At 39.4% G+C, this 16,481-nt stretch overlaps 1 long non-coding RNA gene and 1 pseudogene across 5 annotated transcripts in view; one reads left to right on the top strand and one right to left on the bottom strand.

Annotated features, from left to right (window-relative positions):
• Nucleotides 1-2,108: 2,108 nt before the first annotated feature.
• The window catches only part of LOC137216388 (uncharacterized), a 354,717-nt gene continuing 340,344 nt past the window's right edge, over nt 2,109-16,481 (bottom strand). For 3 of the 5 annotated variants that reach the window (XR_010939754.1, XR_010939756.1, XR_010939757.1), the window contains one exon: nt 2,109-7,939. This is a non-coding gene — a long non-coding RNA (uncharacterized lncRNA). Of the gene's footprint in view, nt 7,940-9,700; nt 9,814-16,481 lie in introns of all 5 variants that reach the window. The other 2 variants (XR_010939753.1, XR_010939755.1) reach the window with 1 other exon arrangement.
• Nucleotides 15,334-15,834, top strand: LOC137217240 (ADP-ribosylation factor-like protein 5A pseudogene; annotated as a pseudogene).

Here is a 16,481-nt window from a genome sequence, read left to right as displayed (position 1 = left end):
GTCTCTTCTTCCTTCACCATCTTTTCCTCCCCCTCGTCGCCCTTCTCATCCACCAATAGGATTTATTGAGCTTCATAGGTGCTGAGAATGATGCCTAGTGCTTTAAATCCAGTTTCATTTAATTTGTACAATGATGATTATCGTCATTAAACAGATGTGAAAACTGAGTCTAGGAGAGTGAAATATCACACTGTTAATATGTGATGAGCCACAGTTAGAACATAGGCCTCCTAATAGCCAATTCATTCGTTTCTGACACGAGTATCTGATCAACCAAAGCACACTAAGTATAATGATTCATGTTCTTTCATTGAAACCAGATGAAAAAAATGTGTAGAAAGGACTTGTCTCTGGAACTTGCATTTCCTCTGCTTTGACTCTTTGGGTTTCCTTTTAAGTTGAACGTACCTGACGCTATAATGGTATATAAATAACGGTTTAGGCAAGGCCTGGAACATGAGGGATAAAGGCAGTATCCTGATACTGAAACGAGGAGGCAGGTCAGTTGAACGGCAGGAACTCTGACTTGATAGTAAACCTCAGAACTTTGGATCTGTGAGTGCAGTTCTTATACTTAACTCATCTAGAAGCTAGGTTTTTCCCTAGAGCAGCAAACCAGGCTGAACCTGCAGGCAGAAGTGAAGTTGCTTTTGCTGAAGATCTTGGCAGCGGAGACAGTAAGCCAGGCTTGTCTTTATGGTATGTGGATGAAGTGCTGCTTTCATGCTTTGAGAGGTGAGAAAATGCTAACCTGCTATAAACTCAGAAAGTTTACAAGTATCTTCACTCCCCAATGCCTGGCAGATGTGCCTACAGAGCTTTAACAGCCTGTTATAGCTGTCTTTAGTTTGCTTTGGATGAACTCTAGATGCCAAACTTCCATATAAATAATCAGTATTTCCTGCATATTCTTAATTATCCTCAGGTTGTGCTTTCTGGTACCTTACAATTTTTTTTTTTTTTTTTTTTTTTTTTTTTTGCGATACGCGGGCCTCTCAGTGCTGTGGCCTCTCCTGCCACAGAGCACAGGCCCTGGACGCGCGGGCTCAGCGGCCATGGCCCACGGGCCCAGCCGCTCCGCGGCACGTGGTATCCTCCCATACCGGGGCACGAACCCGCGCCCCCTGCATTGGCAGGCGAACTCTCAACCCCTGCGCCACCAGGGAAGCCCACAATTTTCTATTTTAAATTAAGCTTGGAAAAGCAACAAGCCACTTCCAGGCAGGCACTTTTTCCTGGGTTGTAGAGGGTAATTATACATGTTGGAGGGTAGGGATTTGAAAGCACATGTAATATTATTATTGATAGATGGCTGGGACATACATTCTTCATCTCAATGTAAGTAAGTGTTTCAGCATATCTTGGGAGATTTTTCATTCTTATTAAGGAAAAAATGAAAGATAGCTAGTTTATTTTTGTGGGACATGATCAATATTTGAGCTTCTTGGACATAAATTATATTCCATGCATACTATCTTGTTCCATTTTCTCTAAGTGCTGTTTCATCCCAGTGATTGAAAGACTCATTCTGAAGTTCACTCTTGCCATCTTTTCTGTTTTAGGGAAAAGATATGTGATGCATAGGAAGACCACAAGAAATAGTTGCCCAGTTTGAACAGTATTTCTCTTGGGCGCATTTGTTGAAAGCAGCTAGAGGCAATTGTTGAACATTGTGGCTGCCTGAGGGGGTGAATAATAGTTGGGGTACACCAGGGGTCCCCAACCTGTGGGCCACAGACCGCTACCAGTCCGCAGCCTGTTAGGAACTGGGCTGCAGAGCAGGAGGTGAGCGGCTGGCGAGCGAGCAAAGTTTCATCTGCCGCTCCCTGTCGCTCCCCCTCGCATTACCGCCCGAACCACCCCCCACCTCCCCATCTGTGGAAAAATTGTCTTCCACAAAACCAGTCCCTGGTGCCAAAAAGGTTAGGGACTGCTGGAGTACACAATAGACTAACAAAAATTAATAGAATTTGTTGCTAGCAAATTTGTCCTACAAGAAATACTAAAGAGAGTTCTTTAGGCTGAAATGAAGGGATATAGACACATAAGTAAACCCTCATTAATAAGTGAAGAACACCCAAAAAGGCAAGATAATAGGAAATGTGATAGACAGTATAAATGTATTTTTATAAGTTTTTATCTGATTTAAAAAACAACTGTACAAAGCAATAACGAAAATCTTTGCTGATAGGCATACAATGTGTAAAGATGCTCAATATCATTACTCATTAGGGAAATGCAAACCACAATGAGAAAGCACTCACTAGGATGGCTATAATCAAGAACATAGATAATAATAATTGTTGGCAAGAATGTAGAGGAAATGAAACCCATATACATTGATGTTGAGAATATGAAAAGTACAGCCTCTTGGAAAACAGTTTGGAGGTTCCTTAAAATGTTAAACAGTTGCCACATAACCCAATAATTCCACTCCTAGATATATACCCAAGAGGATCTAAAACATATGTCCACACAAAAACTTGTACATGAATGTTTTAGTAGCATTATTTATAATCGTTGAAAAGTGGAAGAAACTCAAATGTCCATCAGTTGATGAATGGCTAAACAAAATGGTATATCAATACAGCTGAATATTAGTCAGTCATAAAAAGGAATGAAGTACTGATTCGTACTATAAACTAGATAAACCTAGAAAACATTATGCTCAGTGGGAGAATCCAGACACAAAAGGCAACATATTGTATGATTACATTTATGTGAAATGTCCAGACTAGAAAAATCTGTAGAGAAGGAAAGTAGATTAGTAGTTTCCTAGGGCTGGATGGGAAAGTGATGAGAGGATTGGTTGATGAAGGATAAAGGGTACAGAGTTTCATGTGGGGGTAATGAAAATGTTCTGGAATTAGATAGTGGGGATAGCTGCATACTTTCTGAATATACCAAAACCACTGAATTCTATAGTTTAAAGGGGTTAATTTTATAGTATGTGAATTATATCTCAGTAAGAAATTGTATTCAAAAGGGAACCAATGTGTAACAAAAGATTAAAGAAAATATACCAAAATATGGATAGCAAAAAAAAAAAAATTGGAGAAAATGTTTCTCTTTAAGAATTCTCTGCCATTGGTGGCACTCAGCAGCCTAGTTATTGATATAAAATGGAGATAAAATATCTGAGCAGAAAAAGGTCATTAGGAGGAAGTTATTTTGCACTCCATTCTACCTTTTAATCTTCTGAGTGCGTCAAAAGAAAATCCAGGGGCAGGGACAAAAATCTGTGCCAATAGGCCACATATGACCTGTGATTTACATGGTTCAATTAAAATGATTTTTCTTCTGTAAGTAAAGAGAAAGGAGATAGCTTTCAGAGTTATGATATTGATGCTGCAGGACAGTGAACATGTAAACACTTGGCTAGTCATCCATGAATTAGCTCTTTAATCTGTAAATATGATTCAGTTTAATGTATGTTTGTATGTGTTACTTCAATAAAAACAAAGTCAAAGGGAAAAAAAGGTCATCGTGTCACACCCCTCTGGTACTTAAAATCCTCAAATGATTACCATTGCACTAGGGATAAATGCAAACAATGGACCCTGACTTTCAAGGTACCACCTGACTCGATGGTCTGCCTCTCTAATCTCAGCTAGCACCCTTTCTTGTGCCTCTACATCTTCCTTTCATTATCAGACTCCTTCCCTTCTTGGGTCTTTACCCTTGTGGTTTCTCTGCCCTAACAGTCCCTCCCTCAGTCACATGGCCAGCCCCCATTTAGGTCACAATTCAAATTGTGACCTCCTGAAGTGACTCTTCTCAGACTTCACTCCCTATTACATCATTCCTTTTTTTTCTCTTTTGAATTTTTATTGGGATAGAACTGAGATACAGCACTGTATAAATTTAAGGTGTACAGCATAAAGATTTGATTTGTGTACATTATGAAATGATTACCACAATAAATTTAGTGAACATCTGTCATCTCATAGAGATACAACATTAAAGGAATAGAGAAAATACACGTTTTTTCCTTGTGATGGGGACTCCTAACATTTACTCTCTTAACAAGTTTCATAGATGACACACAGTTGTTAATTATCTTTATCATGTTGTAAATTACATCCCTAGTACTTATTTATCTTATAACTGGCAGTTTGTACCTTTTGACTATTTTCATCCAATTACTCCCCTTCCCCTGAACCCCCGCCTCTGGTAGCAGCAAATCTGATCTCTTTTTCTAAGAGTTTATTTTTTGTTTTTGAAGTATAATTGACCTACAATGTTACGTTAATTCCAGGTACACAGCATAATGATCCACTGTTTTTGTACATTTCAAAATAATCATTGTGATAAATCTAGTTGCTATCTGTCATCATATAACGACTTGTGCCGACTGGCTTGTGGTCCCGGCACTAATAAGCTAGAGGGAGGATTCCAAAATGGCGCTTGCCAGCACCAATGTCCTTGTAGTAGGATGAGCTCCCAATAATGGCTGCCACCAGCATCTATGTCCCCAGAGTGAGCCCCAGCTGCCTCCTGCCTCTCCAGGAGGTTCTCCAAGATTAGCAAGTGGGTCTGACTCAGGCTCCTTCCAAATTACTGCTTCTGCCCTGGGTCCTGGAGCATGTGAGATTTTGTGTGCACCCTTTAAGAGTGGAGTCTATTTCCCACAGCCCTCTAGCTCTCCTGAAAGTAAACTCTGCTGGCCTTCAAAGCCAAACGTTCTGGGGGCTCATCTTCCTGGTGCAGGAGCCCCAGGTTGGGGAGCCCAGTGTGGGGCTCCGACACTTTGCTCCTTGGGGAGAACCTCTGCAATTATAATTATCTTCCGCTGTGTGGGTCACCTCCCTGGGGGTATGGGTCTTGACTACACCACATCTCCACTCCTCCTACCCGTCTCCTTGTGGTTCCTTTTTTATATCTTCAGTTGTAGAAGATCTTTTCTGCTAGTCTTCAGGTCATTCTCACTGATAGTTGCTCTGTAAATAGTTGTAATTTTGGTGTGCCCATGGGAGCTGATGACCTCAGGGTCTTCCTGCTCTGCCATCTTGGCCACTCCTCCTACATCATTCTGTCTTAATGCGGTTTTTTTGTTGTGTTTCTCCCCCCATAGTTTTTTGTTGAGTTGATTTAGTTGGTGGCCAAGGTGGAGGACGGCTCAGGAGCAGGAGGCAATTCTCACTCTTTAGGTGCATGTTGACCTCTCAAGATAGACTCAAACTTGGTGAAATCTGAGAGAGGTGCCTTGGCAATAGCTGCCATCCGAACCACTGCCATGTGCAGTACCTTGTGATGGGAACTCTTAGGATTTACTCTGAGGTGAGCAAAAGTCGTAAAAAAGGATTGAGAATTTTAGCCAGTCTCTCTTACATGAAAGTAACATAGCTGTGACAGTTTCTCAAACTTTCCTTGCTTTTAGCAACCTTGACACTTTTGAGGATTCCTGATAGGTGTTTTGTGGAAAGTCCCTCAATCAGGATTTTTCTGATATTTTCCTCATGATTAGACTGGGGTTATAGGTTTTGGAGAGGAAGACCACAGAAGTAAAGTGCCGTTCTCATCACGTCACATCAAGCGTCCATGCTCCCCACGTCTTATCACTGATGATGTTAAACTTGATCACCGGGCTGAGGTAGTGTTTGTCAGGCTTCTCCACTGTAAAGTTACTATTTCACCCCCTTTCCATATTCTACACTTTGGAAGGAAGTCACTATGCACAACCTCCACTGTGTTCGAGCTCCTTGAGAGCAGAATATCTAGATAAATCTTCCAAAGGGAGATTTGGCTATTCTCCCCCATTCATTTCTTTATTTAATCATTTATATCAATATAGACTCAGGTTATATATTTTGTACTTTGGGCTGTAATTTAATACCACTTTGTTACTCAAATTGTTCCAGCTTTGGCCATTGAGAGCTCTTCCTGCTGGCTCCTGTGTCCCTTTGACATACTCCCGTCATTCTGATTCTTTGAGCATTTCCTTAATTTGTGGCACTAAAAGATGCTCCAGGCTTCTCTTGTATGTTACCTGCCACAGTCATTGAATCAGCCTCTCTCCAAAGATCCCTGGTTCCTTTTATTGGAGAATAGTAGAAACCAAGATCTGTGTGCTGGGTATGCTCATTACCACTGGGGTGTCATTGCTTCCAGGCCCTTTCAGCTGATAGAGCAAAGAAACATGTGTCTATACCAGTCTGTATATATATATGTCTATAAAGGTTTCCATATGCATCTATCAGTATTTAACTAAATATGAGTTCAAACTGATGATTCCTCCTCTAATCCTTTACCACATGACCATTCATGCCTGTTCCCATTGCTTGTAACCTTCCTCTCCAACAGGAAGAAACCCGGCTCCCACCATTTGCCATCCGTTTGCTTAATTGTTCAATTCTAGTATACATGTATAGTGGTCTCAGAATTGTTAACCTGTATTTCCATGGGAAATAATTTTATCAACTAGAATACAGTGTTTATATACCATTCCTTTTGCCTTTAATCTTACCATCTCCACTCATTTCCAAAATTACTTTTGTCAGCATCTCTTGTGCCCTCTTCCTTCAGTGAGGTTGTTGCACATGTTTGTAATAGTTACGTTCTTTTGTCACAGTCTGCATTGCCTCCTAAGTTACTTTGGTTTTACAGACATCAAGGTTCACACTTTCTGCTGTAAAGTTCTGTGGGTTTTGACAAACGCATAGTGTCATGTATCTGTAGATACAGCTCTTTGGCACTTGATCATATTAACACACGAGACCAGGACATATTGTATGTAGAGGAGATTTTTTTCAAAACTGATGCTTTTGGTGAACACATAAGTTTAAAACATTTTTAAAAGAATTTATTTAAAAAGAATTTATTTTCCTGTTATTTTATTATTTCTCACAAGATATTTTTCTCCTGAAAGGTAGGTGAATTAGTTCTTAATCTTTTTATAAAATGGTGCCTTATGAGACTGTAAACATTTTCTTTTTTTTTTTTTATCTCAAGTGTGTGTTCTTTCCATTTTAATATCCCTATGTGGTGCATTGCTCTATGGAACATAGCAATCTACTCTGCAGTATCATATCTTATCAAGCCAGGTTTTGTTTGTTTGCTTTGTCCTTGTTTACATTTTCCTTTTTCTGCAGCAGTAGAAATACACAGTAGGTTCAGAAAGGAACTGCAAGAGAGTCTAATATCAGCAGCTATTTAATGGATAAGTCAGTATTTTACAAAACCAGTTAGGCTCTGGGTGGTTTCCTTTTCCTTCCTGTATTAGGCCCTGCCTGTCTGATTTCAGCACAGCAGAGTATCTCTAAGTTATATATGAGAAAAATTGAAAGCCAATTTGCACTCAGCCAAACACCATAATGACAAATATGCTGACACAGGGGTATCACTGATGCAGTGTATCACATACAGTGGGAAGCTTGGTGAAAACACATTCTCATGGTTTACCCTTTACTTGCTAAGTCAGAACCTCTGGGAGTTTCTGGGTCCAGTAATCTGTGTTTTAACAATTTCTCAAGGTTATGCCCAATTTTCAGAACCACTGGGCGAGTGATAACTATTACAGAGCAATGCTTCTTCTCTTTCAGTAGGACACTATCTCTATTTCATTTTCTTTCACCTTTTTCTTAATTTTCAATGGAAGGATTTGTCACTGAAACATTCGATTACCTCATTATCTATTTATAAGTGGATAAAAGCCTTTGTTAAAATAGTATAAGCAGGGACTCAATTTATCCCTTTGGAGTGGGGGAAACTGTAGGAGAAGGGGTGTATGCATGTGGTCCCAATAGCAGGTCACTGCAGGACTAGACACAAAGGATTGTTCTCTTCTTTCTACAATTTCCATTCTTTTGTTGGTCATCATAGTTTCATAGCAAATTTGTTTGGCCTAATATGATCTTAGTCTCCTTATAGAACATAAAGATGACTTGAAAGCTGGGTAACTCTCTCATGCTGGGTGTAGAGATGAGCTGTGAGATCCAGTCTGTAGAGAAAGAAAAATGAAAACATCAAATAGAGGCAACAATGAAAGACCATGAGATCACAAGAAAAGAGAAAGACAAACACACAGGATGAATAGTTCTCAGATGACTTTTCAGTTCATGTTTCCACTACCTCATGAGGCCTGGCTGTATTTCTGCCCTTGGGGTCTGGGAGAAAGAAGTACATCTTTATAATAAAACCTCCCCGTCGCTTATGTTAGTGTGAGTTTCCGTTGCATACCAACCAACCCCCCGACTCCAGGACTTAAATTCTTCTTTTTGTACCTAAATCTCTGTCCCACATCTTCTCACACTGCTATGGCTTTCGCTTATTTTGAATATGCTATTGGGTTGGCCAAAAAGTTCGTTTGGTGGCTCTAGTAGCACTTAGTTGTCTTTAACTTCATTTGAAACAATTTTGTTAGATTGCATTGTGACAGCTGTCATATCAGTGTGCATTTAAAAAAAAAACATCAAAATTGGTGAATTTTTGTGTAGCCATTTTAATATTGAAGATGGAAGAAAAAAGCAACATTTTGGGCATATTATGCTTTATTATTTCAAGAAAGGTAAAAACACAACTGAAACTCAAAAAGATTTGTGCAGTGTATGGAGAAGGTGCCGTGACTGATCGAATGTGTCAAAAGTGGTTTGCGAAGTTTTGTGCTGGAGATTTCTCTCTGGATGATGCTCCACGGTCGGGTGGACCAGTTGAAGTTGATAGCGATCAAATTGAGACATTGAGAACAGTCAACGTTATACCACGCGGGAGATAGCCGACATACTCAAAATATCCAAATCAAGCGTTGAAAATCATTTGCACCAGCTTGGTTATGTTAACCGCTTTGATGTTTGGGTTCCACATAAGTTAAGCGAAAAAAAAACCTTCTTGACTGTATTTCTGCATGTGATTCTCTACTGAAATGTAATGAAAACGTTCCGTTTTTAAAACAAATTGTGATGGGCGATGAAAATACTGTACGATAATGTGGAATGGAAGAGATCGTGGGGCAAGTGAAATGAACCACCACCAACCACACCAAAGGCCAGTCTTCATCCAAAGAAGGTGATGTTGTGTATATGGTGGGATTGGAGGAGGGTCCTCTATTATGAGCTCCTTCCAGAAGACGAAACAATTAATTCCAACAAGTACTGCTCCCAATTAGACCAACTGAAAGCAGCACTTGACAAAAAGTGTCCAGAATTAGTCAACAGAAAATGCATAATTTTCCATCAGGATAATGCAAGATCGCATGTTTCTTTGATGACCAGGCAAAAACTGTTACGGCTTGGCTGGGAAGTTCTGATTCATCTGCCATATTCACCAGACATTGTGCCTTTGGATTTCCTTTTATTTAGGTCTTTACAAAATTCTCTTAAGGGAAAAAATTTCAATTCCTTGGAAGACTGTAAAAGGCACCTGGAACAGTTCTTTGCTCAAAAAGATAAAAAGTTTTGGGAAAATGGAATTATGAAGTTGCCTGAAAAATGGCAGAAGGTAGTGGAATAAAATGGTGAATGCATTGTTCAATAAAGTTGTTGATGAAAATGAAAAATGCCTCTTATTTTTACTTAAAAACCAAAGGAACTCTTTGGCCAACCCAATATAGTAACAGCTGGAAGATGTCTTGGAGTAAGTGTGACTACTGCATTGCAATAAAAATTAGGAAGTAATTTCTTACAACTGTGACATTATATGTATATCAAAGCTAAAAAAGAAATGCATTTTCTCCCCTAATTATTAATACGTTTAAAGGTGATACCCTCTTATATATCTTGAAAGGTCCTCAGAAAGTAAAAGAATCTTTCACAACTGAAGTGACATCGCTATTGATCATTCAGAATCCCGAGTTAAACTTCTGATCAAAGGCTTCCTCTACAACATAAAATGAAATCCTTTGTTGTTTCATGAGAAATACTCGTCATTAGAGTTTTGTGTCAACGTTCCATGAGATGAAAAAGTATATAATTATGGTCACAGTTAGCCTTATATTGTTATACTTGCATTTAGGAAATTGAATTGTAAAATTAAAGATGTAGAAAACAATGCTCCAGGGCTTCCCTGGTAGCGCAGTGGTTGAGAATCCTCCTGCCAAGGCAGGGGACACAGGTTCGAGCCCTGGTCCGGGAAGATCTCACATGCCGCGGAGCAGCTGGGCCTGTGCATCACAACTACTGAAGCCCGCGCGCCTGGAGCCCATGCTCCGCAACAAGAGAGGCCACCGCAAAGAGAAGCCCGCGCACCGCAATGAAGAGTGGCCTCCGCTTGCCGCAACTGGGGAAAGCCCGCGCACGGCAACAGAGATCCAATGCAGCCAAAAATAAATACATAAATAAATTAATTTAAAAAATCTTAAAAAAAAAAAGAAAAGAAAACAGTGCTCCAAATCACTTAGTAAAGAGTAAGAAATAAATTGCGGTGAAACAGCAGAGGCCACCCTGCATTACTTTGCTTCTTCCACCCGCAGGCTGAAATAAGCCCGAGTCTCCTCTTTAAGCAATAGCCTTGTAAACACAATCGGCACACCGCATGCCATAACTGCCTGCCATTTCTCTCCATCAGTATGAAGTCAAGGTAATAGTTAAGAGTGTAAGAAATTAATCTCACAGAGTGAGTAATCTTGGGCTACAGATAGATACATTTCCAGGTCAGTTTAGTTACTTTACCTAAGATCCTTTTGGGTACAGCTTACCTCTAGCCTCCTCTTCAGGATTGTACATTTTAATTCCATCCTGCTTCTTTACCCCTAGGCCAGGTAGCTCTCACTCAACATCTCTAGATACTAAAGAATTCAGGTTCTCTCTATCAGATCATCTAGGCACAATCTGAATTTTCAGTAGATTGCAGGGATTAGGCCATACCCATAACCATAATTTTAGGGTCTCCATTAGCTCACATTTCACTAATGTGTAAACTAGAAAAAGTACCTCTTTGGCAAATGTATGTCCTTAGGTTCAAGGCTTGACGAATGGATCATGGGCTGGATTTCAATCCCTTTTCTCCCATGGCCGGACACAGCCCTGCCTGGCAACTGTGTGTATCTTGCACAGAAGGTTGCACCAGGCAGGCAGTGGATATATGTATACAGACGGAATATAGGGAACACTTAAATTTAGCTAAATTGCAGGCCATGCCTTCACAATTTAGGGTAATTCCTCCATCCCTCTGGTTTTTAAACCCAGAAGTCTCCCATGGTGAAAGAGAGTCAGATGTGCCTTGATTTGAATACCCACTGGTGCTACCTGTTACTTGAACAGGTAGCTTTTGAAACCCTGGATAAATGCCTCCATTAAAGCTTCCTCATTTGTAAAAGAATACTATTTACATAGTCTGCTGTGAAGGTTAAAGAAAATTATGTATGCAAAGCACATTTGGCGTTGTAGAATATCAATACATCCTATTGTCTTTCACTGTATTTGTCCTTTAGCCTACTTTCTCTACTTATTTGGATAGCTGTTTTCCTCTGGAAAGAACAGAGCCTAAAACTCTGTGCTCAGTTCTGTTCTCCTCTGTCAGATATTAATTATCATCATAATAATAGTTAACATTTATTAACTGCTTACTGTATCTAGGGACTATTCCAAACCCTTCCATGTATTATCTCATTTAATGCTTACACCAGCTTTATGAGGGAGGGACAGATGTGGTCAGCGGTTTACATTTGATGAAATGAATCTGAGAGAGGATAAGTCACTTAACCCAAATTACACAAATAACTATTGGCTCAGAGGGATTGGAACTTAGGGTCTTCTACGCTAGAATCCTCATTCTTTCTTTCTTTTCTTTTCTTTTTTTTTTTTTTTAATTAGGTGAGGTGGTAAGTCACCCAAATCCATTTTCTCCCATCTCTGCCCTGTTCTGTGCCCCAAGAGAGTGGCCTCAGTGGATTCTATCACCCAGGGGTCCTTGCCCTCTGGTTTGTAGTTGGGTTTGGCCAGTGTGGGGAAGTGTCAGGTGATTAAAGGTGGGAGGAAGAGACCAGTTGGGATATTTCTTCTTGCCACCTGCCCTTTGCCTTGGCACACTTCTGACAGTGGCCGTATTCTTCTGTGGTCACAGCTGCAGCTTTCACCAAGCTCTGGTAACCTTAGTTCCTCCTCCATCTCTTTCTGCTTTTGTAGTCATAGGATAGAGTCCTCATTCTTACCTACTCAAATTATACTATCTCCCAGGAGGTCTCTGATTCATTACAGGTTAGCGTTCGTCCTTGTGAACATTTACGTCTATCATCTAAAATTTCTCTGCTTTGTGATCAAAGAGAACAGAATGCTCCATACAAAGAATGCAGTCCCCGAATTGAACATGGGTTCTCACGAGAGTTGTGGTTGAGATGGTGGGTTCTGGATTCTGAGCGCCGGAGTTCGCATCTTCTTGCCGTGGGACTTCGGGCAAGTTGCTTAACCTCCATTGCCCTCCATGCCTGTTGCTTCATGTGTTAAATGGGAGGGAAAAAAATCTACTTTATTAGCTTTTTTGGGTGAGGATTAAGTATTGTAATACATGTTTTTTTTTTTTTTAAAAAAAAGCATTTTGAATAGTGCCTGACATACATAAAGACCTCAGCAAAAGTTGACATATGAGTATGCATATTTTCATCTATGACCTAGCCACCATACTTCAGATTACAGTGTACACCCAAAAGTATGCCATACCTTAGGAATTCTTGTTATAAGAAAACTGAATTTAATAAAACCAATGATCGGGGTGATTGCGTTTTACTAAATTATCTTTTCAGAAAAACATAAGACCCCTGGATATATTTAAACAGGGAGCTTACTCCTCTCATACATATAAAATGGAATGATTTATGAAACTTAAATATTTTTCAGAAAAAAATCACTAATTTACTTATTGCTGCATAGCAAGTTACCCCCAAACTTAGTGGCTTCAAACAGCAAACATTTATTTTCTCACAGTTGCTCTGGGTCAGGAATATGGAGCAGCCTCTGCTTGAAGATCTCTAACACAGCTCAAAAGAGGGAGGAGTTGCTTTCAAGCTTGCTCACATGGCCTAAGTCCCTCCCTGGCTATGGCTAGTGATATCAGTTCCTTACTACTTGGGCAAAGAATTACTCAAAATATGATAGTCGGCTTCCACCAGAGCAATGGCAGAGAGAGAATATGAATGAGATAGGGTGAGAGATGGCAAGTAAAATGGAAGCCAGAGTCTTCTTATAAACTAACCTCGAGAAATGACTTCCTATTTTATCACTTTCGCTGTATTCTGTTTGAGACAAGTCACTAGTTCCACTCCACACTGGATGAGGGATTACACAAGGGCATTCATCTCATAAGGCGGGTGCCTTTGGGGCCATTTGAGGGACTGCCTACCTGAAATGAAATGGAGGAAAGCAAGAGATACCTATTCATCCATTTTGTCAAACCCAAATTATTAGTTAAGGGTCAATTTCTGAAATGTTATTGATTTAGAAGTTTCTTATTAGATTTCTCTTCTCCATGCTTAAGTATAATTTTCATGAATGTGTGCTCCTTTAAAATCATTCTCCTTTCAATATTTAGTATAACTTTCCCTGGATGCCCATCTCTTCCTCCTCTTCCATTAGCTTTTCACCTATGTTTCCCACCAAAAACATTCAGGAAAGAGACAGCCTGCATTAAATCAAGAGCATAATTATTTCCATTGCCCCAGATGTGATGCATATGGTTGGGGAACTGAGTCCTTTCTTTGAACTGGATTTAATTAAAAGACCATGAAATCAGTATTAAGATGGGGTCAAGTTTTAACAGTACTATGAGACCGTAGATTAGAACAAGAGAAATCACATCCAGAAATGACTTTATGGGTGTCAGCTGAGTAGCCTACGTGATATTTGAAGCTTTTCTAGGATGCTGTTTTGCTGCCTGCTTATATGCATTGAAAAAATTGTCAAAATGTGTCAGAAACATACTCGCTCTCATTTTTGCACACTAACAGTAGTAAAGTTGGAAGCTGGTGGAGTTTGAACATTAATATACATTTCTGTGAGTTTAAGAAGCAACTTATGATTTTTCCTCACCTTTCCACATTCCATTCCATTCCATTATAGAAATGGGAAGATTTAATGGTCTTATAATATGTTATATCTTCTACATTTCTACTTCAGTGTTCAAATAAAGCTCTTGCCACTGGCATCTGGGAATGTCAAGAACATTCTAGACCCTCTTATATATGTATTTAACTAACCTGACTTTGTGTCTTAATCTGGCTCTGCAGACAGAGAGTAAACCCAGGGAGTGCCTCATCCTTATCTTACGTACCAGCCACACGAAAATTATTGATTACTGTCTCCATACCCATTGATTCTGGCAGTGGCAAAAATACAATGTGCAGGCTAGTATTTTTTAAAATAAAGATAGGCCCATTTTGTTTTAATGTATTACATAGGCAACAAAGGAAAAAGTAAGTGTAGTCCCAGTTTTCATTCCACTCTTTTTTCCGAAGTCCTCACTTTAGCATATGTATGTACTTTCAGGATGGTTCTATGCACCCACAATCAACTATATCTAACTAACCCACTGGGTCTCATATATCTTGTTTATGTGGCCACCTGGCATCATAACATGCATTTTGTTTTGTAAATTGTTTTATTTGCTTAACAATATATCTCCAGTAACTTTTTCAGGGCAGTATATATAGATATTATAAACTACGTTACTAGCTATGTGATATTCTATATATAATAATAGCTGTATAGCATAATTGAGGTATGATTAATTTAACCAGTCTGATACTGATGAACACTTACGTTGTCACCAACTTTTCCCTACTAAAACAATGCTACTGAAAACTATTTTTGCCTGCTTAAAATACTCAGAGTTTTGTATGACAAATTCCTTTTGAATCAAACAGTACATGCATTATACATTTTATAGAGATTGCCAAGTTGTTAGTGAGCTACAAGAGAACAAACATAGATAACAATATCAAGAAAACAACACGTGAACAAAACAAGAATTTCAACAGTGAGACAGAAATCATAAAAAAGAACCAAACAGAAATTGTGGTGCTGAAGAATACAATAGAAATAAAGAATTAAAAACTCAATGGAGAACTTCAACAGCAGACTTGATCAATCAGAGAAAAAGAATTATTGAATTTCAAGGCAAGTCACCTGAGCTAGAGGAGGACAGTGGTCCACGAGGCTCATTTCAGACAGCATGGAGGCAATGTGTGCAAGCCAGAAGAGTGCCCCAGAGGCAGCGTCCAGGCCATGGGTATGGCAGGGAGGCCTGGGCTTTTGCCTCCCTCTGGTTCCTAGGAAGCTGGCCAGCAGTCAGTGCAGAAGCAGCAGCAGCAGAGGTGTAGGCTCCAGCCCATCTTCCTCCTCTGCCTCAGCCTGAGCTGGGGGTGTCCAGGTCACCCAGGTGGCTGGAAAGGGGGTCGGCTACCCAAGAATGGGAATTCTCTTCACCAGGATATGGAGACTCTTCAAGCACCAGGAGCACAAAGTTATTGTTGGGGTGGATTATGCAAGGAAAAGTATCATCCTTTACCAATTTTCTGTGAATGAAATTGTACATACATCCCCTGCAATAGGAAGTAATGTAGAAGAGATAGTGATTAATAATACATGCTTCCTCATGTGGAAAACTGGTGGCCAAGAATCTCTTCATTCTTCCTGGAACACTTACTGTACTAACAGAGATTTTGTAATTGTTGTGGACAGTACAGACCAAGAATTTCTGTAATTAGAGAACTCTATAAAATGTTAGTCAATGAGGACCTAAGGAAAGCTGGATTGCTGATTTTTGCTAATAAACAAGATGGTAAAAAGAATGTATGACTAGCAGAAATCTCCCAGTCTTTGGAACTAACTAACTTTTATTAGAGATCGCCAGTGGCATACCCAGGCATGCTGTGCTTTTTACTGGGGAGAGACTATGCTAAGAAGTTGAATGATTTCACAATTTAAGATTAGATGATCTCTACTGACCTCTCCTCACAGACTTTATATAAATCAAGTGTTGGACTTTACCTGAAAGCTGTAAAAATGAATGGTTTATATATGTGTATATATATATATATATATGAACTAATTTTTCTTCTTATAGAAAAAGTTTAAGACCACTTATTTGAAAGCAAACATGAAGTCTCACCTTCCAATCCACTTTCTCATTAGCTCTTTCCAAACCAAGGGCTTAAAGCTGTGATTGACATTTTTCTCATCAGAAGTCCTCTCGGGACATTGTATAGTCTGTGCTAGGTAGAAAGGGAAAGGAAGACATTTTTAACTTTGAGAGCTTTATTATCAGTATAACCCTCCCTTGTTGAACGTTGTTCTCTTCTTGTTATATTTAGTCAAAAGACAAATCACAGATATTCAGTTTCCAATATTTTAAAATGTAATATAACTTACGAAAAGTATTTTGCATAAGGTTGTTTATGTATTGTGTATATACTTCAAGTTAATGCTTTATGTTCTAAGGAAAAGCAAATTACACAAAAGTTAATATTCTTAGTTATGACCATAATGAGATGAGTATGGGTATTGGTTTTAAGTGCCATTTTATACTTTTTCCCTATGTTCTCTGTATTATACTAA

This window comes from Pseudorca crassidens, chromosome X (assembly GCF_039906515.1).
Source record: "Pseudorca crassidens isolate mPseCra1 chromosome X, mPseCra1.hap1, whole genome shotgun sequence".
Classification (NCBI taxonomy): Eukaryota; Metazoa; Chordata; class Mammalia; order Artiodactyla; family Delphinidae; genus Pseudorca; species Pseudorca crassidens.
This window is presented reverse-complemented; position numbering and strand designations above follow the sequence as displayed.